This window comes from Schistocerca americana, chromosome 5 (assembly GCF_021461395.2).
Source record: "Schistocerca americana isolate TAMUIC-IGC-003095 chromosome 5, iqSchAmer2.1, whole genome shotgun sequence".
Taxonomy (NCBI): Eukaryota; Metazoa; Arthropoda; class Insecta; order Orthoptera; family Acrididae; genus Schistocerca; species Schistocerca americana.
The window spans coordinates 371789145-371815059 of record NC_060123.1 but is presented as its reverse complement, the minus strand read 5'-3'; positions in this window follow the sequence as shown (position 1 = coordinate 371815059).

The following is a 25915-nucleotide window of genomic DNA, read 5'->3' as shown; positions in this document are numbered from 1 at the left end:
ATGTTACGCAACCTGATAGAAGAATATTTTGTAGTAGACGTCATCTACGTAGCAGTAACGGGATCTGACATAACACTGAACAGATTAACTGATTTACTATGAATCAGTCGGATGAATGGAACAAGTAAAGTATCACTATCCTTCCGCAAAAGTATTAACTCTCCACCAACGAAGTACCAGGAGTAGACAAATTATATGCGAATTATGGAAGATCAGTCGACATCACATGCATGTTAATTCCTGAGTAGAATAATATACAAAGGAATATAAAGAATAACATAATATGTCTTGGATGCAGATAGGTTTAGCTTACACAAGGTGAAAACAGTATAGAAGCAATTTTGTTGTTATTCTGAATGACAGGAACTACATTTAAAAAAAGATGATACGATACCTTCACGCCATTTGTGGGCCCAAAGAAAAACATTAACAGTATAAGGTGGAAAAAGATGTTCGAAAACTTTAAAAATGGATATAATGGATAAAAGGCATATGGTTTAACTATAATACCTACAAAACCAAACTAGACAAATAAAAAAGGAAAATCGAGAAGGAACTGCTCGAATTGATATAGGCGTGGGGCATGCTAGCAGCTTAGATTGAATGAAGAACAAGAGGTGATGGATGTGCAAAACAATTTCAAATGAGAAAGAAAAGTTCTGTGTGAACACTTGTAAAGATTAAAAGGCGATATTGTCTTTCTCCACAGGAGCACGTATGTCGAATAGAATAGGAAGCCTACGTGTCACAGAATTAAAGATATCCGCTGTTAAGATGAATGTAAAGAAGAAGAATAAAGATAAACAACAACTTACAAACAATCTAGTTTCAGGAACATGCAGTACTAGGAATAGAAACAGTAAACTCTACAGTCGGCGTCGATGTCATTAGAGAGGAACTGAATCTTACATAGAACTGCAAGGGGCAGGAAATCGATCATTGTCTTTTTAATGGAAACATCGTGACATTCACCTGCTGATATTTACGGAAACCCTGAATAGCTTAAGACTGATGACTAGATTCCTCCCAAATAACAGTCTAGTGCACTAATCATCGAGACCACACCTGAGCAGGAGCATGGTACGAACTCCGATACATAGCCACGAAGATTACCAAGCCAAGAAGACCTCAGAGGCATATTGCCCTGGACGAAGGGGGTTTCTTATTCAACAAAAGGTACTGTTGATACAAATATTTACAAGGAGGTGAGAAAAAGCGTTCTGAGAATGTGAATTAGGTCCTCAGCTGAGTCTTAAAGTGCAATATTGATCTTAGTAGGACAGGAAGTTGCAATGTTTATTTCACAAAGTTGTCAAACCTTTGCTGGATACCTAGAGATAGAAGCGAAGAGATAGACCTACTAGAGGTAGGTAGGAAGAAGGAAGAGGACAACTGCAAACGTGTTGAGTCTTGCAGGAACATAACTAAATGACACGTGTTAGCGAACGGTGAAACTTGTAGAGGCAGAGATGTATTGGAACATGTAATAATGTTTACCAAGATTGCTGAGTGAGGTAGGTATACAGCTAAGAAGAGATTATCACATGTACGTAAAGACAGAAAACACAAAAATAATGGCCGAGCGGTTCTAGGCGCTACAGTCTGGAACCGCGAGACCGCTACGGTCGCAGGTTCGAATCCTGCCTCGGGCATGGATGTGAGTGATGTCCTTAGGTTAGTTAGGTTTAAGTAGTTCTAAGTTCTAGGGGACTGATGACCTCAGAAGTTAAGTCCCATAGTGCTCAGAGCCATTTGAACCACAAAAATAATAATTGTAATTATTTTACAAATAGCTCTCTGCATTTCCATTGTAAGGCTTCAGGATCATATTTAATACTTCACCCCCAAGCAACATATTCCTGAAGCAATGTTCTCGCCCTACTAGATCGTATATATATAAAAAAACTTCTTACATTAAAAATATATATTAAAAATTAATACAATTTTAAAAAACTTGGGATAATAACCGATAACCATCTTACCGAGAATACCCATGCAGAAGGAACTCCTTTTAAGATCTTCAAAAGTGAGAAACGTGCATACGAACAATGATCTTATACGGAACAGGGTACTCCCCAGTCACTTGCTTGTTATCTACTGTAACAGTTCTACAACATAAAGAAATTTTTCTGGAGTAGCTAGAGAATATGCGTTGTGGGCTGGCAGTGTTGGTGTTGTGGAGCACGTGAATGTAATGAAGGTCAGCTTTCACTATTACTTACTCACAAAAATAAATTAACAAAAACACTAAAGTCAACTATTTTTATGGCCGACGAACATAAGTTACGTCAACATGTCTATCTTCTTACATAAGTGTCACTTTCCTAACATTCAAGCTAATGAAGTAAAGTCCCTCACGCTTGTGTTCCCTGACTCTAGGCACTACAAGATCCACGTAACTTTGAAGTATCAATAGGTCCTGCTTAGAATATTTGAAGAATCGGCGATTCAATGTACGAAGACGCATAGAAGTGAATGAAGGAAGGAAATGAAATTAAAGTCTCGTCGACTGTGAAGTAATAACAGACGGAGCTTATGCTAGAATGATGAAAATCAGCTACATTCTTTTCAGCGAAACTATGTCATCGCATCCCCTAAAGGGATTAAGGGAAACCACGGAGAACTTAAATCTAGGTGGTCCGACAGAGATTTGAACTAAGCTACGAACGCGTAGAGTAGAGTTCACTTGGGGAATTTGTGTGCCTCTCTCCCCCAACTGACTTCCGTCATATTGAGCACATCCTACACGTCATCGAGCACGCTTCGAACCCTGCTCTGAACAATCTCCGTGAGTGGTGGGCAGCGGTTGGGCCGTCGTGGGCAGGATTGCTCGCAAAGATTTTGGTGTCACTTCGAGTGCATGCTATTGTCATCAAAGCTAAATAGAGCGCCACACATTGCTAGAGATATCATAGCCTCCATTTCAAGTTCTTACGCATATATATCACTCACATATGAAGACATTTGCAAATTTTATGGAAAGTGATTGAATGATATCCAACATGGTTGCACATATCGATGGAATATAGCCATTATATTGGCGAACTGTTTAAAACATTTGTGTTTCAAAGCCGGAGATTAGCCACATTTCCATTAAGTTAGTTCCTTCGCCTTTCCACGTAAGACCTGTGAAGAGTGTTAAAATCACTTCACAATCCACAGTTTTTGCTTTGTCCATGTTTTGATCCAGGGTAAACAGATTAATCAGAGAAACTTCAGTCTTTGCAAACTGGGCGCTACCCAGTGGAGTGTTAACTGTTTGTTGCGTCTATTCGTGTTGCTAACAGTTCTCAATTTAATTGTCATCACGCTTAACATGTATTGTTCGTCCTATTTTATAATCAATAACTTGTGCCACAGTTTTTATGAAAGATCAATCCTGTGTTGATATATTAAGCAGCTATCAACAATTGGTTACAATAATGACAATCCCACCATTTAATTAATATTATTTCACCATTCAAGTTCATTTAGATTCTGATAAATATGATAACCTCTAATGCAGACTAACAACAACGAACACAATCAAAGGGCAAAATCAATTTAGCAGGTCCATGGGCCAGGTAGTCAAACGGAAGACTTACTAGTTCAAGTGATTACTGTCAGGGCATAAACTCATAGTGGCCTGTGCCTTTCAAATCATACCGTATGTCCAATGTTGTCTTGCACTCTTCAATTTTCAATCGTCGCCCGGTGCCACATAAATTTGTACGTTTAAGGTTGACATCAATGGTGGCCGCAGTGATATCAATCGTTATAAGCAACGATAGAATTATTTACTGTATTTTGCAGGAGATCTTGCGAAATGCAAATCCTGTAATCCTAGCAGAGCAGCTGGTCAGATACTGTCTCCGCGGCAGGAGAGGTCGCAGCAGCTTGCTTATTTTGCACGATTTGTTGCGACGTGAAGTGTAAATGGCTTCGAAATCAGTGAAACGCTGGTTCATTTCAGAATTATAGGAAGTATATAGTGGTTTGCCAGCCTTGTGGCGTGTTAAATGAAACGAGTATAGTAATCGCAAAAGGAAACGGATCAATATGATCAGTTGTTGCGCGTATACAGTGTGGTCAGAAACACTCTGAATAGCTGGTAAGGATGTTGCAGGGTAGGTTGTCCTGAGAAATAATTGTGAAGAAAAAAATTCGATACGTTGCCCCGTTTTCGAATTCATTAGCATTGAAGTTAGCCAATCAGGCCGCTGCGCGGCAAAATTCAAATGTCCTTCAGGTATAATTAGTGTCCTTGCTACCGTCCCATGTCCAATGTTGTTTTTTTTTAATTCTTCAATACATTATAATTATTCGAATGTAAACCACCACCTTGATTAGTGGGTCCTAAGTGTTACAATGTTATTATTTGCAGCTAATTACATTTTTACTTGTGAACTACAGACAGTACAGGTTAATGGGCAAACTTAAGTTCTGTGTTAAGCTATACACACTAATACCTACTTATAGCTAATCTCAACTGACTGCAGCCTCACAGGTGTGTCAGTGTGAATATACACCTACTGCAATGCCTTGCTCACCGAGCTAATCCCGATGCGCGTGCCCCTGACACTAGGCAGGCCAAAATTACTAATCGCTGCAGCTTCCTATTCCGGTTTCTATTTCTAAATCCTACTATCTACTAACTAACCTACGTCAAGTCCGGTGAATGTCATTGTTGTGAAGTTAATGTACCCCACTCCCTCTAGCCCTGCACGTGGCGGATTCCAACTTACAAGTCGACCTGTCCACGCACAGGCGGTACAGGATCAGAATACTTGGACACGTTCGGTAGTTTGCTATTGATCACGAATGTCCCTCAAGTATGCTGTCAAAACTTTTCGTAATACCTCGTTAGCCAGATTATTCAAGGTCTGGAATGTCTCCTCATGTCTCAGCAGTCGTATGTGTCGTTGTTTGGTATTTGCTGTCGTAATGTAGCTACTACATCATCGAAAAGGGGTCATTGTAAACCATATGGCCGGGAGTACCCTCCGATGCGCCACATCACAAGCGGGTGTTGCCCTCTTACCAAACCGGCATAAATATGTTGGATAGGGCCCATGACCAGTGAAAAAATGGAACAAACCACGGGTTGGCTCAAAATACCTCATACCTAGCCTTTCCTTTACATTTGGTAAGAGTTAGAAAGTTCTTCTACCAGTTTCGTCCGTTTCCCATGACTCCTGCCGTAGTTCTTCGCCTCTTTTCCTTATCTCACCCTTGTCCCTAACCCGAACTCCAAAAATGTCTTCTGTTTTCGTATCATCATCTTTCATAGCTAATACCATGCGGCTTGTTACCTGATTTTGATGTCCGGAGGACAGAGCCCAATTATCACTAATAGGGCACTCCCTGGAGATGTCCTGTAAACCCCTACAGACCTTGTCAACATGTTTCTCTGTACTCTTCTCACTGTCATGGCGGGCACCACCCTCGTGAGCCTGTGTGCCCAGACTCCCGAGCCGTAACCCGCTATTGACGTTAGTATGCTATTGTGGTACAATTTTATCAGGTGAGGGGGAAGGTGAAATCTTTTATGACCTATAGAGATGATGTTATTTAGTACCTGTAATGCTCTTTGGGTCACGGATTCAATGTGCCTTCCGAAATTCCACGTTTCATCGATGATAATTCCCAAGTAGCGTGTCTCACGTCGCCTAAGGACTGGTGAGCCCCCAATTCTCACAGTAGGATTTCTCACTAGTTGTCCTTTTAGCAGAAGATAAGTTGATTTTGTTGGTGAAATTGACATCTTGGTATTACAGCACTACAGTTGCAATTTTTCCATGGCTTTCTCTTTTCGGCTCAATGTCTTCGCGGGTCCGGCCGCCAACCAACAGGAGGAGGTGATCAGCGTAGGATATCACCTCTAGCACCTCCTCACTCTGTTGCAGGCTGTCCAGAAGTGGCTCCATGTGGATGTCCCAGAATAGAGGACCTAATAAGGAACCCAGGGGACATCCCTTCGTTATGGTTTTTCCAACTTTACCGCTAGGGTATGATACCCAGACCTCCCGATCCTCACAATAGCTCCTGAGGCAACCATACAGCAGCCCTGGATACTCTTTCTCCCGCAAGCAGGAGAAGAGTGAAGGCAACCACAGGTTGTCGAAGCACCACTGATGTCCACCATGATGCCAACAACGTACTTGTACGGGGCTGAGCCGCAGACCTCACCCGCCAGGGCAATTGCATCAGTTTCCGATCGCCCAGGCCTGAAGCCGAACTGCCTGCTGCACATCCCGCACAGCATTCGGTGTGCAGTCAGTCAGCTTGCAATTCCTCTAGGAGTTTTCCAAACACGTCTAATAAACAAATGGGTCTATAGGATTTAGCTTCAGCTGGGTCTTTGTCAGGATCTTTCGTAATAATTACCACGTTAGCGACTTTCCAGATTTTCGGGAATCTTTCCAGCCTGAGGCATTCATTGAATAGGTGGGTAAGTGGTGTTACCAGCTGAGGGGCTAGGAACTGCATCACCGCGGCCACAATGCCGTCTGGCCAAGGGGCTTTCCCTCTCTTTAGAGATTTGATGTGGGCAGTCACCTCCTCTTCAGAAAAGGGGTAGACTGCCCCATCATTAGCGTGTCTGTCAAGATCTTCGTTCCGTAATTGGTGCTGATCTTCAGTGTCTCCATTCATATCGTAATCAGGCAGCAGGTACCGGAGGAGTACGTCAGCAGTTTCCTGCTAGGATTCCGTCATCCCTTCCCCATGCCTGATCGTTGATCTCATCATTGGGGAGCGGATCTTTTCCCTAACTAGCTTGTAGAGTACTCCCCATGGGTCCAAAGCTAATTGATTCAGCACAAAACTTACCCAACTTTGTATCCTGACCGTCCGAAGTCCGTTTTGAAACTTTTCTTTTGCCTCCCGGTATAGCAACAACCATCTTTGCTTTTCCCACCACACGGCACTGCGCTGATAGTGCGTCCTTAGCCTTCTGACTGACTGACGCCATTCCTCCAGTTCGGCTGACCATGGTGACGGAGAGGCTACCATGGCCCTTCTCCTAGTTGGTACAGCTGCCTTCACTGCTCAGGTTACTGCACTCACCAGCTCCTCAGCCCTCTTGTCGACGTCAAGGCCCTGATGTACGTCACCTTCTGGCAACTCCCTCGCTAGGCGCTCCCAATATACTCTTTTGCAGTTGATTTGCACCTCCCCCCATGGCCCAGTGGCACTCTCTGTCTCCTAAAGTGTAGGTAATGAGATTGTGATCACTTGTGGTGGCACTGTCATCAACTTTCCAGTTCTGCAACATGTTTACGGCATTCAGCGTGACTAAAGTCACATCGATGTTGGTACGTTGCCCCCCTCCCGCCGCATAGATGGGAGGATTGCCAGACTTTTTTAGCCATCACAAGTTGTAGAGCCATGATCGTCTCTTCCACTTTTCCACCATTTTCATCTCTTGTGCCACTGTACCATAGGGGGGATTTTGTATTTATGTTATCTGTTCTGACCATTTTTCGTCCCCGCAACGCCGTGGCTACTCTTGTCAAGTGCTCTAAGTATTTTTCAATGTTGTCTCCATACTGGAAGTACATGTTAACTCCCGCAGGAGCTTGTATCTCCACGACGTTGCAGTGACTGTTGGAATGCTGCGAAAGTGTCGTTACCCGTAGCGCTTTGTTTGTAACTACCATTGCCGCTTTGTGGGCGTCCCCACTGCTGACAACCTATCATGTAGCGGCTGCGAAAGAAAGTTCCCAGCTTGGGAGTACGGCTCCTGTAGGCACAGCACATCAAGCCTCCTCTCCTCCACCTCCCTTCGTAGCTCCTGCATCACCAGTCTGCTGTTGTGTGCGTCCAGTTGGCCAATGATTATGTAAGTCATTATGGAAAGTAAGTATGTATTCTATCGTCAGGCCAGTTCTTTCTCCAATCGAAGGCGATATGATCGTTTGCCAGAACTGACTGAGTGTAAATGTCATCGATATCAAATTTCTCGCCACGTCTTTCAAAAACATTCTTAAGAAAGTCCCGCAGGGCTCCGAAGTCCAATGTTTGTATCGCTCTCTTGTTCGGTTTTAGGAAACCAAGCGAAGATCATGTTTGGCGACACCTTCTCTAGCGGCCCGCTTGAATTTGCTGGCGGAACGGCCTGATTGGCTAACTTAAGCGCTAGTTAAATCGGAAGCTGTGCAAGGTATCGACTTTTTTTCCGAACTGTTATTTATCAGAGAAATCTTTCCTGAAACACCCTTACAAGCTTTTCAGACTGTTTCTGAACATCCTGTATAGGAAGTTTTACCTAGAAGCAAAAATTAAATTTATTGCGAACAAATTATAGGAAAAAAGTGAAAAGAATTAAGAGTGCATCATCTGGCTCGCTTATCCTCAAGTCACTTAGAAAATTTTCGTGCATTAGTCTTCCTTTCTTCTTGTACTACTCCTCCATCTACTACGTTTCGTCTTTCTCTTACGTGAGTGCTAAGCCAGCCCAAGAGCACGCATCCGTATCTGTCATGTCTTCAAATAAAACCAAGATAATAATTAAGTATTCTCAGTCAAAATTGAACTTATCTTTCCGAACATCCCATAAAAAACGAGCGATTTGAAATGAAAGAGAAATAGAAATAGAATTTCTGGCTGAGCTCACTGTGTTATAAAATTGCTATTGCCTTTGAGAATTTTAGTAAATTCCTTCCGCCCTGTCACGGATGGTGAGTTAATACAAGAATGCTGTTAGTTGCAGCTGAACACTTGTATCCACTTCAGGTTGGAGAGTTTCGCAAGCTGTTAACAAACATGACAATCATTTGTCTCAGACAGATTATAGCAGGCGACTTTTTGAGCCAACTAGAAAAATCGTTGTAGAATTTGTTGCACATTCTTTAGGGCTCTATGAAAGTGCAGATATCACAAGCGAATAGCTGGATCTGAGATTCTCAGCGGCGTTGAAGAAAATGTAGAAAATGTACGTTTGTCATAGACTTTCTTAGTTTATTTGTCTACAGACAGAGTGCCATTCATATACAGAAATAAATCGGGAGCCGTAGTACAACTAAATGTAAAAATGAAAAAGCTTCTAGTTCTCATGTTACGCCGTCTGCAGCTTGAAGTGCGACAGGAAGTACAAATACATTCTAGATTTCTCAAGCAAATCCCAGAAGATCAATTTTGTCATTTACGTAAATCTCCAAACGGCTCCTTTCCTTGTGACTCCGTGTGACAGAGGAAGTGAGGGAGTGCGGTAGTCGCCACTCGCAGGACTGCGCTCATCGTCTGCTCGCCTAGACTGCTGGCAGTGAAGCCCTGTGTTACACTGTCACAATACACAAACATCCCTAAATTACACTCGAGCTGTAAACGAGTATATTTGCACAAACACACAAGAACACGCGCGCGCGAGTGCGCTGGTATGGGTACGTAAACGACTAAGCCGATTAATGATAATTCAGGAAAGTAAAATATTATAACAATACACACTACGTGACGTGTATCATCCCACTGAGTGGAGCCTGTATAACGTTAAGCTATACACAAGTGTGGACACAATCTGTCAACTTCATAGGCGGGCTGTCCTTCACGAATATTGGGATTTCACATATAATCGGTATCAATGTCATTAGAAATGGAGCACAAGCTCTTATGATACGTTGACAGAGAAATATTTCAATCACGTCCTACCAAAGGAACCATTCAGCAATACGACATCAATCTTCAGTACCAAAGCGAGCTGTTGAGGTTCTCGTGCCCATTTTGCTGCAGCCACTGGCTACAAGAACAAATACATGACACGATCTAGAATGGGCCAGATAATTCCGTCATTGGTCTATGGAGCAGTAGAAGATTTGATAGGCAAGATGCATAATAAGTGTCAACAATAGGAAGGGGTAGATCTGGTGGGCGCCTGGTAAATGATGCTTCCCTGTGTATGTAGTGGCAATTATAAAATATAGTGAGAGTGGCATGATACTGTCGAAATTTTCTTTCCCGTTTGGATTCTGATCATTATCCGATTTATAACTGAAATCAGATGATTATAAATACTATAGTCAATATCGTGGTCACTATTTCGAATTAGACCTTTTCTGTATCAGTATCATAATGCTCCTGGCCGCAAATCAAAGACACCCTGATCGTGACTCGAAGTAAATCAGGTGGATTAGAATTGAACCGTCCTCCCAAAAAACTAATGTCGGCGAAATAGAAAATTTTTGATATCGACATGAACGTCAGTTGTATGCTGAATCGATCAGTTCGCTAAAAAAAAAATCAACGAACAACGATTCGCCATAGTTCATGAAGAATGGGAACGTATTCCGCCTGCTGTTTGCCAACACTTCTCTGCTGCTACACGGCTGACGTCTTTGGAGTGAACGTCAATATTACCTCGGACACTTGTGGTCACGTACTGTATTTAAATAGATTCAGAAATCACCTGCACCCGCTACGCGACCACTACGTCGATTTAGCTGAATAACTGGAAGGAGGAACGTTACGATTAATTTGACATTATCACACACTATCCTTCACTTTCACCCGCTCTTTTTGCCTCTGATATATGAGGTAATAAATTAACAGTCCGCCGACAGTGTAACAAACCTGAACTCTTACTGGCGTCGTCAGTAAATTTAAATGGGTAAAATAGACTTCAAATTATTTAATAACAGATTATTACAGGTATTTACACTTCTGAGGCGCCACAAGCACATGCCTCATTGTGTTAAATAAAAAGAAAATATTTACGATATTGCAGTGTCTGTGTTATCCCGAATTGCAATGCAATGAAATACATTCGCAGATGCGTATACGGTCTACCATGGGCTGTATAATGGAATGACGACAACCTAAATTTGCGCCGGGCAGGTACTCGATCCCTGATTTCCCGCTTATCGCGAGCGGTCGCCTTACCGTTAGGCTATCGGGCAACGATTCATTGCCACGCCCAAACTTCTAAATGTCATAAACCTGTCCCGATCCGGCACAAATTTTCACCGTCGTCATTCCAGTATACAGCTCATGACAGTTCGTATTCTCATCTGCGAATACGCTTCATGTAGAAAAATATTTAGTGAACCAAAAAATAAACAGATACAAGTCTGCTAGAGGTAGTTAGTGCGAAACTGATGCTTACTCACGATCTTCACTGCATCGACATTTACTTGACGTACCTAGAGAAGGGAACAGTCTGTTGCGCTCATGGGTATTTTGATCGCGCAGTACATGGCACTCTTGTCCGGCTTTCACATCGGACTTTAGTTTTGGCTCTTCATCCAAGTGTGCCGAAATGGTGAGGGTCTGGTGAAACATGCTGTGGTTGGCGTGAGCCAGATGCCGCAGTTCAGTATATCTCATAGTCGTGGCTGTCTACTCGCTCAAGGAACCTCTTTCTGAGGTTCATAAACACCTCTCCCACTACACTCCTGATTCTTACTACCTAAGTGTAAGAACGGAAAGAAAGCCAGTAGTCTGAGTGCCAACTCTCCTCGCTATCCAGTGCCTACGGATGTACACAGAGAACGCTGCTTTGCCTGCTAATCAAGAACAAGCGCGCAACTTAGATCAGTAGTCACTTTCACACGATTTTACAGAAACTATTCATCCAAAAAATTTGTTTTTCATTTTACTTGTGCCCTTATACTTCAGCTTCATGAAGAAATGTGAGACCTGGAGGTCAAGGAAGGCAGGATTCGGTTATGATTGCGGATGGGGCCGTAATCAATTACTATTGGTTGATTTTTCTTTTAATCACACAATTTATTTAAAATCAACAACGAATTAAAATAATGGCAATAATGTAAGAATAGTTTCACGGCTGAGGGCCTTAATGGCAATAAACTAAGAATTGATTAAACTTGCTGAAAATTACAATTACAGTTATTAAAATAGAAAAGACAAGTGGCCAAGGTCTTAAAGCTCGCTTCAAAAATACAATTGCCATCATTATCATCATCATCATTTAAGACTGATTATGCCTTTCAGCCTTCAGTCTGGAGCATAGTCCCCCTTATAAAATTCCTCCATGATCCCCTATTCAGTGCTAACATTGGTGACTCTTCCGATGTTAAGCCTATTACTTCAAAATCATTCTTAACCGAATCCAGGTACCTTCTCCTTGGTCTGCCCCGACTCCTCCTACCCTCTACTGCTGAACCCATGAGTCTCTTGCTTCTCCCATGCGTGTAACATGACCGCAACATCTAAGCCTGTTCGCCCTGACTGCTACATCTATAGAGTTCATTCCCTGTTTTTCTTTGATTTCATCATTGTGGACACCCTCCTGCCATTGTTCCCAGCCGGCCGGAGTGGCCGTGCGGTTCTAGGCGCTGCAGTCTGGAACCGAGCAACCGCTACGGTCGCAGGTTCTAATCCTGCCTCGGGCATGGATGTGTGTGATGTCCTTAGGTTAGTTAGGTTTAATTAGTTCTAAGTTCTAGGCGACTGATGACCTCAGAAGTTAAGTCGCATAGTGCTCAGAGCCATTTGAACCATTGTTCCCATCTACTAGTACCTACAATCATCCTAGCTACTTTCATATCCGTAACTTCAACCTTATTGATAAGGTAACCTGAATCCACACAGATTTCGCTCCCATACAACAAAGTTGGTCGAAAGATTGAACGGTGCACATATAACTTAGTCTTGGTACAGACTTCCTTCTTGCAGAAGAGAGTAGATCGTAGCTGAGCACTCACTGCATTAGCTTTGCTACACCTCGCTTCCAATTCTTTCACTATGTTGCCATCCTGTGAGAATATGCATCCTAAGTACTTGAAACCGTCCACCTGTTCTAACTTTGTTCCTCCTATTTGGCACTCAATCCATTTATATCTCTTTCCCACTGACATTACTTTCGTTTTGGAGATGCTAATCTCCATACCATAGTCATTACATTTCTGATCTAGCTCTGAAATATTACTTTGCAAACTTTCAATCGAATCTGCCATCACAACTAAGTCATCCGCATATGCGAGACTGCTTATTTTGTGTTCACATATCTTAATCTCACCTAGCCAGTCTCCAACAGTAGAGACAGGTTGCAGCCTTGCCTTACCCCTGAAACTACTCTGAACCATGAACTCAATTTACCGTCAACTCTAGTTGCTGCCTGACTATCAATGTAAAGACCTTTAATTGCTTGCAAAAGTTGGCCTCCTATTCCATAACCTCGTAGAACAGACAATAACTTCCTCCTAGGAACCCGCTAGATCTATAAAGCATAGATACAATTCCCTGTTCCACTCGTAACACTTCTCCATTATTTGCCGTAATCTAAAGATCTGGTCCTGACAACCACTAAGTGGCCTAAACCCACACTGATTTTCATCCAATTTGTCCTCAACTAATACTCGCATTTTCCTTTCAACAATACCTGAGAAGATTTTACCCACAACGCTGGTTAAAGAGATACCTCTGTAGTTGTTACAATCTTTTCTGTTTCTATGTTTAAAGACTGGTGTGAGTACTGCTTTCGTCCAGTCTGATGCAACCTGCCCCGACTCCCACGCCATTTCATTTATCCTGTGTAGCCATTTAAGACCTGACATTCCACTGAATTTGATGAGTTCCGACTTAATTTCATCCACCCCAGCCGCTTTATTGCACTGCAATCTATTGACCATTTTCTCCGCTTCCTCAAATGTGATCCTATTTCCATCATCATTCCTATCCCATTGTACATCCAAATCTGAAACATTACTGATCGTATTTTCACCTACATTGAGCAACTCTTCAAAACATTCCATCCATTTGCTCAAGGCATCAACAGGATTCACCGGCAGTTTTCCTAACCTGTCCAAAATACTTGTCATTTCCTTCTTACCTCCCTTTAGGAGACTGCTAATAACACTCCAGAATGGTTTTCCAGCAGCTTGACCCAAAGTCTCCAACTTGTTTCCAAAGTCTTCCCAAGATTTCTTCTTGGATGCTGCAATTATCTGTTTGGCTTTGTTTCTTTCTTCAACAAAACTTTCTCTGTCTACCTGAGTTCTCGTATGTAGCCATTTTTGATATGCCTTCTTTTTCCTTTTACAAGCTGCCTTGACTGTGTTATTCCACCAAGCTTTTGGCTTCATCCTACATTTACACACTACTGTTCCAAGACATTCTTTAGCCACTTCTAGTACTGTGTCCCTGTACCTCGTCCATTCCTTTTCCAATGACTGTAATTGACTACATTCAACTAACTGGTACCTTTCTGAGATCACTGTTATGTACTTGTGTCCGATTTCCTTATCCTGAAGTTTCTCCACTCTTATCCTCCTACATATGGACCTGACCTCCTGCACTTTCGGCCTCACAATTGCCAAATTAAAATTTTAAGACAAGTAACGACACTCACGGCTGAAGGCCTTAATGGCAATAAGTTAAGAATTGTTTCATGGCTGAAGGCCTTAATACCAATAAATTAAGAATTGTTTAACTTGTTGCAACTTACAAACTACAATTATTAAAATATTGAAAACATATCACCAAAGTCTTAAAGGTTAATTACTAAAATAGAATTGCCACATTAGAATTTTAAGACAAGTACTGACAGTCACGGGTGAAGGTCTTTAACGACAAGAATAGCAATTATTAAAAAAAGTTAACAATCATACCGTCAAACAGCAAGGCAATAGCAAAGGTTAATTAAAAAGACACGCAACTGATCACCAAACAGGTTAGACAAAATGATAGTAAACTCGATAGCACAACCGTTTAAACTTGCTGTAACGCCAAGAATGGCAATCATATTAAAAAAATTTAGAAACATACAATAAAACAGCAAATATAACAAGGTTAATTCAAAAGCACAAGCAACTGATCACCAAACAGGTGAGACCAATGATGGTAACGTGATAATACAATAATAAAATAATAACACATTAATAAAACACAAGGGCTAGTCACAGACGGTGCTGTAGGAATCGACCTCTGAGCAAGTCAGGCCAAAACCACTTCCGCGAGCGATGAGATAGGCAGCCAAGAGTTGCATTCACTTCGCAAGATGGTAACGCAGACTAGTGGCAGTCTCAAGAATGACTAATGATAATCTGCTGGAGCTACCTAACGCCCGATAGCCAATGCAGCGATGGAACACCACGCCAAAGCCGGAACTGGTGGTCAGCACTACGTCCTCAGAATGCTGTGTTTAGAGTGCCCGAAGGGAGAAAGGAACCACTACTACCAGAGTACAAGAAACACCAACCGGCCTACAAATCAAGGAAACTGTCAAAACTACACGCCTTACCGGACGCCAGCGGCAAGGCGAGGAAACGTACACTGCTGTTACATACACTAGCCTCGAGGACAAGTCACTGGGGCGTTAGCACCCACCATCACGAAAAATACCGCTGGTTTAACTTAACAAATAGTAACACACAGAATACAGCAATTAGTAACAAGAGGTCGAGGAAAGCTAATTAGACCCGCCCTCCCCAAGACTCCACTCGCTGCTCTTCGTCTCGGCGACACTGCGAGCAGCAACACGAACCCAAGTCACTGGAGAATCGCGAGATCTCGCAATGGTGGAGGTTTCACTGCTAGGATTAAGATCCACTCAACTTAAAGCTTGTTGGATCCGGTTGACGACTAGATCGTGTACCCTCGCGACCACAGCACTTCCATCCGGTAGTGCATGCGTGCCGCCAGCGGTCCTGGCGTGTGCGTGCACTGCCCTCTTGGCTCCTCCGGAGTCCCCAACCGAACCGTCCACTCACCCGACCCGGAAGAAAAACGACGTCACCCTAAAGATAGGGCCATAGTTCCTACATATCGATAACGCCGCTGCTGCCACTAGCGGACAGGCAACACTTGCAAAACCAGGTGGCGCCAGTCAACACAAGAAGAATACAACCAATCGCAACCATGTCAACTAAACGATACAGTCTGTCCTCCAGCAGAGGACGGAAACTTACAAACAGCACCAACGCTAGCCGCAACATGGCTCAAAGTGCCCATCATCTCGTTTATGGTCAAACTTATTGTGGTACTCTCGTTTAAGTAAGTCGCTGCCCGAAATTCAGAAAAGTTTGCAATTAAAAATATGGGTCGCTATTATTTTACATTTGGTGTGTAATACACCATATGTTACTGTGAATGAAATTTAGCTAAGATACTGAATTTTTCTTTAGACTTGGGAGAAGGTTTTTATCTGTCTCCAATCTCGAGAAAATGGAATTTACGTAGCACATACATTTTCGACAGCATGCGCGCGAGAATGAAATACTCATAACACGCCTCATATCCCCTAAACCGTTCGACATATCAACACGAGATTTTGGCAAGTGATACCACACACAGAGGAGAGTATTTTTCTATATGGGTAACGTACGGAATTTTCTTACCTACGATAATATAGAAGAAGCTAAGGTTTTTATTTTGTTGTTTTTTTTTCAATCCATTACTGTAATTTGTTATGAGTCTCAGCTTTTGAAAAGAGAATTTACTAGTATCAAAATAAACGCCAAATTTCTGATTTTATATTTTAGGAAACCGACACAGTGAGGTTTTCCATAAGGCATTAGCCACTCTGGTCGCCTATTGTTCGCTTAATAAAACACCCTGTTTCAAGTTTCTGTCCCAGCACCTATTGCGAGGTAAGCTTGTGCGACTCATACTGCGTTTTGGCAAAAAAATAAAAATTACTCTTGACAACAGGAGAGATGTAGCTGTCCCTGATTATTGATGAAGCTTCTTCAAATGAGAAAGGGTTAACAAATCTGATAAAAAGATATCGCCAATTTTGTTGCAGTTTTTGGGGAATCCTATAACCCACCATATTTTTAATATTGAACGACTGGAATGGAAACTTACCAACGGATTTTGTCCGTGTTTTTCGTCTGTGACATATGAAAATCATTCAGGGGGAAATAATGTATCATGTTTCTCTTCCCATCCGCATTCAGATTGAAGTGTTACACTCCTCCAACATAAACAAATTTTTGTGTGTTAAAGATAGATTACATATATTTATAACATACTTTAAACTTAATGAGTAGTCTCAAGCGGTTCATAAAGCAATAAAACAATGTAATTTTTAAGGAACATCGATAGGTGGTGAAACGAGATTTGCTATGGGTTTTTGCAACCAACAAGAATGTATAAATAACACGTTTATTTTCGTATCGAGAATGCACGTCTTGATAAACTGTTGACTTGATTTGTTTTCAGTTCCTCACTTAATAAACCGCTGTTTCAGGAGGTTTAAGATGCAGAAAGCAATTCATTTGCTAAGTTTCAATACTTACTGATCCTTATTAAAAAGGACACTTTGTTACAAGATTACGCTGAAATTGCAACAAAAGGAACAATTAATTATGGCCTGACTTGGTAACCTTCTCTCTTTCCGAAAAGCGTCATCAGTGGCGATTTTTGGCTAAATAAGTTTAATAACGCAGACGAAAATAATTAGCCAAGTCTGTTGCAATTGCAGGGGAATCCTGTAACACAGTGTACCTTTAATAATAAATAGCTGGGACTGAAACTCAAAACAGGATTTTATTTCTACACTTCAGTTATATTTGACATATGAAAAAGTACAACAGATATTGTAACATCTGTCCGTTGCTGTCCCTGTAGACTCTATAAAGTGTAGAGAATGAAGGAGTGAATCTTGTTACCAGAAATATTTTTTTATTCGATCAGTGACATTGACTTTGACGAATAGTTGACAAGTTGTTCTGCATAGTGTGATTGAATTCATAGCTTCAGAGTTACAAAAGAGTTTTATTGGGTCAGTTACACTCTACAGCAAAAATGGAGTACCGTTCTACAAAAAATAACAGATTTGGTGCCTGTGTATGTCTGGATGAGAATGTTACAAAAACAAGGTTGGCATTACTTTATGAACTACTAGAGACTAATCATTAAGGTAAAAATAGATTATAGTATATGTGATATGTCTTTAACACATTAAAAGGTAATTATTGTGGAGAAGATCGTCACTTCACTCTGAATGGGGATAGTAACAGAAATATCGTACACCATTTGCAGAGATTTATTTTCATATTTCTCAGATGAAAAACAGGGAGAAAATCCTTTGGTAAATTTCCATTCCAGTCTCTCACTAGTATAAATATGGTGGGTTAGAGGATTCTGCCGAAACTGCAACAGAATTGGTTATTTATTTTTGTCCGATTTGTTAATCGCTTCTCATTTGAAGAAGCCTCATCAGCTATGAGAAACGGATACATTTCCCTTGTTCGTAGGTTTAAATTTTGCCTTTTTTACCAAAATGCAGTATAAGTTGCACAAACTCACCTTGCAATAGCTATTGCGACAGAACCTTAAAACATAGTGTTTTATTAAACAAGCAATAGGCGGCCAGGGTGGTCAACACCTTACAAAAAACGTCATTGTGACAGTTTACTGTAGTAAAAGATAAGAAAGTTAGCGTTTCTTTTCATACTAGCAAATTCTCTTTTCAATAGCTGTCGAAGACTCTCTAAAACATTAAAGAACTGGATTGAAAAAATAAAATAAAAACCTTAGCTTCTGGAACATTACTGTAGATAATAAGGTATCACACGTTAAGAATATCGCAAAATACTCTCTTCTTTGTGTGGCACAACTTGTCAAAAAGCCGGCCGCGGTGGCCGTGCGGTTCTAGGCGCTTCAGTCCGGAACCGCGGGACTGCTACGGTCGCAGGTTCGAATCCTGCCTCGGGCATGCATGTGTGTGATGTCCTTAGGTTAGTTAGGTTTAAGTAGTTCTAAGTTCTAGGGGACTGATGACCCAATATGTTAAGTCCCATAGTGCTCAGAGCCATTTTTGAACTTGTCAAAATACTGTACTGATATCTCGAACTGTTTACGATATGTGATTATGTTATGAACATTTCATTTACCTCTGCGTACGGTCGGAAGTGTATCTGCTACATAAATTCCATTTACTCGCAATTGGAAGCAGATAGAGTCATCCTCCCAAGTCTAAAAAAAATTCATTATCTTAGCTAAATTTAATTTGCTGTAACATATAGTATAATATGCACCAAACGCAAAATCATTGCGATCCATATTTCCGTTGCAAGCTTCTTAGAATTTCTGACAGCGTCCTACTTCAATCAGAATATCAAAGTAAGTATGACCATTATCGAAATTTTGGGCACTTCATCATGAAAATAACATATGAAGCTATATGTAACCTGAAAATCAATTTTTTTACCTATTAGTTTCCGTTCTGGAGTGTAATTAGCAGTCTTCGAAAGGGAGGTAAAAAGGAAATCACAAGTATTTTGGACAGGTCAGGAAAACTGCTGGTGAATCCTGTGGATTCCTTGGGCAGATGGAGGGAATATTTTGAACAGTTGCTCAATGTAGGTGAAACTACGTTCAGTAATGTTTCAGATTTCGACGTACAATGGGATAGAAATGATGATGGAAATAGGATCACATTTGAGGAAGTGGAGAAAATGGTCAATAGATTGCAGTGCAATAAACCAGCTGGGGTGGATGAAATTAAGTCGGAACTCATCAAATACAGTGAAATGTCAGGCCTCAAATGACTACACAGGATAATTGAAATGGCCTGGGAGTCGGGACAGGTTCCATCAGACTGGACAAAAGCAGTAATCACACCAATCTTTAAATATGGAAACAGAAAAGATTGTAACAACTACAGAGGTATCTCTTTAATCAGCGTTGTGGGTAAAATCTTCTCAGGTATTGTTGAAAGGAAAGTGCGAGTATTAGTTGAGGACCAATTGGATGAAAATCAGTGTGGATTTAGGTTTCTTAGAGGTTGTCAGGACCAGATCTTTAGCTTAAGGCAAATAATGGATAAGTGTTATGAGTGGAACAGGGAATTGTATCTATGCTTTATAGATCTAGAAAAGGCATTGTAAGGTATCAGGCAAATCCAACACCTTCCATGAAAACCCTGACATGATAAGCAAATCCAGTAGTATGTCACATAGCTCCGAATAAATCGTGACATTAAATTAACCAAAGTAATACGAGTAACGAGTGAGCAAATGGAATACCACAGACTAACACAAGAATACCTAAATGCATGTCATACCTTCCCACCATAAGACAGACGCAGTTCCGAGGGGAGAAACGAGAACAGAAGCCGAGAGCAGAACCGTGTTAAGTTAGAAGGCCCTACGATAAGCGACGGACACCCACGTCGCCAGCTAACCGTTAGGACCACCCTCAGCCCATGCTAAAAGCTAGAGCCTTAGCGTGAGACTTTTTCGCGTCTCTGTTACGTCAGGACCACCCCCAGCCCATGTTAAAAGCTAGAGCCCTCCAGAAGAACAGTATAGATCTTACGATACCACAAAAAGGGCCACACCACCCGCAAGTTTTAGCGTGAGACTTTTTCGCGTCTCTGTTACGTCAGGGCCACCCCCCAGCCCATGTTAAAAGATAGAGCCCTCCAGAAGAACAGTATAGATCTTACGATAATGCTAACAGGACCACACCAGCTGCAAGTTTTAGCGTGAGACTTTTTCGCGTCTCTGTTACGTTGCAAACTTTAAAAACATTGCCCCACCACGAAAAGTATAACGTTTCTCATTGGATAGACAGAATTTTTGTAGGCGGAGCTTAAGGTTAACATTGAGACCCTGATTGGTCAGATGAAAACACAGCCAGATAGTTTTTTGAAACCAACTTCGGTAAATTGTAGTAAGGAGAAGTTAGGCGAGAGTTGCTTCCGAGACGGCGATGTGAGCGGAGCTGTGCTGTCCGCCGCCCCCTGACGAACACCGACAAGGTAATGAACGCACGTGATGCTGCATAACAGCGCATAAAGCTTCACTCAGAACTGCAGAAGTCTCATCTGTTACACCCTCTTTTTGCGTAATGCTAGTGTCGATCGTCAATTAAAGCTCATGGTGTTCACATTTCCCACTTGAAGTAAAAATCTGAAGTGCGATGATTTTTCTGTTATATAGTTATTGAGAAGCCACATCAGCCACTGTAATTTACGACAAGTTGGATAAGTAATTAAAGATAATTGAGGGTCACTGTAGACCATTTTGATAGTTTTCTCTTTTGTGAAACTTAATTTAAACCTAGATTATAGGTGTGATATGGCATAGGTCATCCTTCGAACCATTCTAGAACTTGGAAACCCATTCGAGGAATATTCATTCACATTTTTGTTGAACGCAGTTGGTTTTTACTATCCTGTATTAAAACATTTCCTTTTATCAATAGTGCAATTTATAAACAATTTTTTGTGAGTAGAATAAAATTTCCAATGGAAAACTTAACTGCTTTTTCGACATTATTTTACCAGGTAACTAAAAATAGGAAAGCCTTGAACCCCTTCCACTAAATTTAGTTAGTATTAAGATTCTTTTACAGGGAGTGCAGTGGAGCTGACGCTGAAATCATTAAGTATTTGGTTATATCATCGCTAGTCTCACTGAACTCTTCTGAATTCTACATGTCATGTGTGGTCTGGCGTCTCCTTGCCAGCAACAGGTCCCAGGTTCAAACTAGTCAATTGTCTAAAAAACACGCTCAGAGTGTCGTTGCGCGAAAGTGGTAGGGAGACACGACTTAGAACGAACAGACACCACGCAGATTGTTGGAGCATATGACCGGGTTCCTAGGAGGAAGTTATTGTCTGTTCTACGAGATTATGGAATAGGAGGCAAACTTTTGCAAGCAATTAAAGGTAAATACACGGATAGTCAGGCAGCAGTTAGAGATGACGGTAAGTTGGGTTCATGGTTCAGAGTAGTTTCAGGGGTGAGACAAGGCTGCAACCTGTCTCCACTGTTGTTCATATTATTTATGGATCATATGTTGAAAACAATAGACTGGCTGAGTGAGATTAAGATATGTGGACACAAAATAAGCAGTCTTGCATATGCAGATGACTTACTCGTGATGGCAGATCCGATTGAAAGTTTGCAAAGTAATATTTCAGAGCTAGATCAGAAATGTAAGGACTATGGTATGAAGATTAGCATCTCCAAAACGAAAGTAATGTCAGTGGGAAAGAGATATAAACGGACTGAGTGCCACATAGGAGGAACAAAGTTAGAACAGGTGGACGGTTTCAAGTACTTAGGATGCATATTCTCACAGGATGGCAACATAGTGAAAGAACTGGAAGCGAGGTGTAGCAAAGCTAATGCAGTGAGTGCTCAGCTACGATCTACTCTCTTCTGCAAGAAGGAAGTCAGTACCGAGACTAAGTTACCTGTACACCGTTCAATCTTTCGACCAACTTTGATGTATGGGAGCGAAAGCTGGGTGGATTCAGGTTACCTTATCAATAAGGTTGAGGTTACGGATATGAAAGTAGCTAGGATGATTGCAGGTACTAGTAGATGGGAACAATGGCAGGAGGGTGTCCACAACGAGGAAATCAAAGAAAAACTGGGAATGAACTCTATAGATGTAGCAGTCAGGGCGAACAGGCTTAGATGTTGCGGTCATGTTACACGCATGGGAGAAGCAAGGTTACCCAAGAGACTCATGGGTTCAGCAGTAGAGGTTAGGAGGAGTCGGGGCAGACCAAGGAGAAGGTACCTGGATTCGGTTAAGAATGATTTTGAAGTAATAGGCTTAACATCAGAAGAGGCACCAATGTTAGCACTGAATAGGGGATCATGGAGGAATTTTCTAAGGGGGACTATGCTTCAGACTGAACGCTGAAAGGCATAATCAGTCTTCAATGATGATGATGATGATTAGTTTCCGTAAAATCGTTTGGGAGAGATTGTAGGGTGTGCGCCTCGATTACGTCAGTGCAGCACATCGCCAACCGGCGCGCTGAAAGTGGACAAAGAATGTCTCGTTCATTCCAGCTCGCCGGCAGGCGCTGGGCCACGCCGCTAGACGCCGCCACACGGCTGCCACTGTGCGGTGCCTCATTAGATAACAAGGAGATATTTTCCTCGCTGGGTCGAGCCACCTCGCGCTGGGCCCCCTGCAGAGGTAGCCGCCTTTGGTTCTGTGTGCTCTCTGACATCTAATAGAAACCGCATACAAGAGAGGAGAACATCCAGATGCAATGTTCCTCAAGAAATTCCTCCTGGAGATCCCTGAATCACACATTTCGCCACTGGAACTTAACTCACTTTTAAACCATCTTTCGTTGGCAACGGACCGAGCAGTTCCTGTCAAATTTGCCCTCGACACCTTCCTATCGCCAACGGCTGGGTGCAAGTAGCGAAGTTCAGTTCCTGATGCCTGCAAGACTGAGGGCAAATGTCCATTTCTTCCATTACATACGCTAAGAATTTTCATGTGTGAACAAAGTGCACACCGCAAGACAGAAAATCAGGAACCGTCCGAATTACGCCATTTGTGCAGAGCCCATGTATCATTGCCTACTAAATCTTGGTATACGTAATTGATGACCAAACACTTCGACCGTCCAGACAGCTAATAAAAAATTAATAAAAAATAGAGAAACGTTAAGGTGGTGGTTTTAATGCTTCAGATGTTCTACATAGTCTCCCCTCACTTGAGTATAATGTACGGAACGTACAAACAATCATCTGAAACTGTCAGAAAAGTCCTTCTTTGGAATGTTGTTCAAATCGCATGTCATACTGACTTTAATGTCAGTTATGTCATTAAAGTGTTGACCTGTTATATGAATTTCTGCAGATTGTCGTCTCGTGGTAGGCTCATATTCACAACATCAAGTCTCATCGCGCATGATAATTTTTTTTCCACAAAGAATTGTCCGTGTTTGCGTTTCAGTCAAGTTGCGGCGGTTGTCCACGCGTTGTTGTTTTTGTTTGGAAGTCGAGATGTTCAGGACAAACTTGGCGCACAATTTTGTCTTCTTCAAAACATATTGAAGAGTGCTGAATTTTTGATTTAGAGATGTTGCTCCACTACAATTTGTGACACATTTCTTTGCGGCCACACGTTCACTAGTAAACACTACCTGCTCACAACTAACTGGTCGAATGTGCGTCTATTGTGTACAACTGGTAGTTCAAGCTGCCACTGTAGTTAATGCTCTGCCGTTGCTTGCACGCCAGGTGTAAAATCAGTCTCGCAACTTTGGGATACTTTAACCGCTTATTGTTCTATTGCAACAACTTACAGAGTAACGACGTACCACTTGCATATGATGATACAGTTCGGAGCTACACCCACAACAACGTCTTCCAAACTACATAACTCATCAGTCGTGCCCATTCTCACTGAATGCAAAATCTTGCAGGATGTTAGGCGAGGGTGATCCGAACTCGAACTATTTTTCGATAAAATAGATTTTCTTTGTCAGAAAAACCTGCATCTCTATGTGTCAGTCTACTGTTCTCATCTTATTTGATCTGCCTTGTTTTGTCGACATTCACAGCTCAATTTTTCTATTATTGTTCTTCATTTCTGAAGTCGTTATTCTCGACTGAGCTGTGCCTTTATGCTTCTAACGAAGTTCTGAAATTATTTTTTTCTGTTCCTTCCTCGATTACGGCATTCGCTTATTCGCAGTTTTTGTCGTTGTTTCAGACCATAAACAAAAACAGAAATGAAGTTTGGGGCCAGTGTGCGGCCTGTGCAGGAGGCGCCCGACGCACAAAGAGAGGCGGCTGGGGCGACCCCTGACACGCGCTATCTGCCAGAAGGGAGGTCATCTGCTTATCGGCGTGGCCGGGCAATGTCCAGGCCCGCCTGCCAGCGATGGCTATCTGCTGCCGACGACCAGGCGCGGCTTCCTCGTGCCGTGGTCCCCGGCCACCAGCCACCAGCCTCTCACTAACCGTGCAGGCGTCAGCGGCAAGTGATAGCACTGCTTTCGCCTTACGTTACAGAACAGATGCATAACCAGTCGCTAAGATTTCAGAAGATGATGCAGCGGTATCTCGGGTAAGTCAATTTTATTGTTGAAAGGCTGCAAGAGTCAGCAGAGATTCCAAAGGCGTCCTCTCACTGCTTTAGGGAAGTATGGGCCCGCACCTCATACACCAGAAATATTAAAAATGAAACGAAACAAACAGAGCTCATATGGCTGAATAAACGAGTATGAATCAGTTACAGTCACCAATTGACCTAGGTGACAAAAGTACCTTATTTTAAATCCCAGACTCAAAATTATTAAGACCACAGAATTTTACATTATCTCAGGCTGTTAAAGTTCATTGTGGTGTAAATTAACCACAAACTGAATCAAATGGAATCAAAGTGGGCTTGCATGTGCTCCAGAGCCAACTTCCTCCACGCGTTTTCACTAGAGTCTAAAGCGCGTATACACTGATTTCTGGAGGACCGTGACGAACAAGTTGGCGATCACCCTTGTCTCAGACATGGTATACGGGGCGAAGCATCAGGCGAAAGTGCTGGTCCGTCGTTCTTCGAAGAACGTTCGGTAATTCATATCAGATGTGCCTTGTTCATAAATGGCATGTAGAGTTGCTGAAAACAGAAGCAGTTCCTCGAGCTTCAACACCTCCCTGGTGTAGTGATTACTGTTCAAACTGCCCTCAAGGATTAAGAGTCGAGATTGTAAGTTATACCTTATAACTCGCCAGTCCGTGACCTTTGCGTTTGTTCTCTACGTCGCTCACAATGCATGCGGCCAGACTGTCATCATCACGATATAGTCTGTCACAGTGCAGCTTCAGTGAGATCGGGTAACAATAATTAATCGCCAATGAGCATCAATCAGTTGCTATCTAATCACTATAGGGCGAGAACACGACCTCATCTGATCAAAACAAATTCGGTCATGCACTGTTGCTCTGAGCCCTTACAGAAGCATGAATTACTCATAAAGCATCTTAATTCGCATTGACAAATAGTGATATAATTAAATAAATCAATGTATTTGTTGTGATCATTACAAGGAAAACATTAAGAAAAGATCTCATAGGATAATAACATGGGCTGCAACCGAAGGATTAACCTTTGAATGTTTGTTTATTCAGCTTACACGAAAATTCCATTTGCAGGCATTAAAGCATATGAACAGAATGCTTGGAGTCTAGCAGGAATAACACTGGAATTGCAGCGAAATCTCGAAGGTCAACAGTTGTATACAATTCTTCGTACAGTAACAAATTCA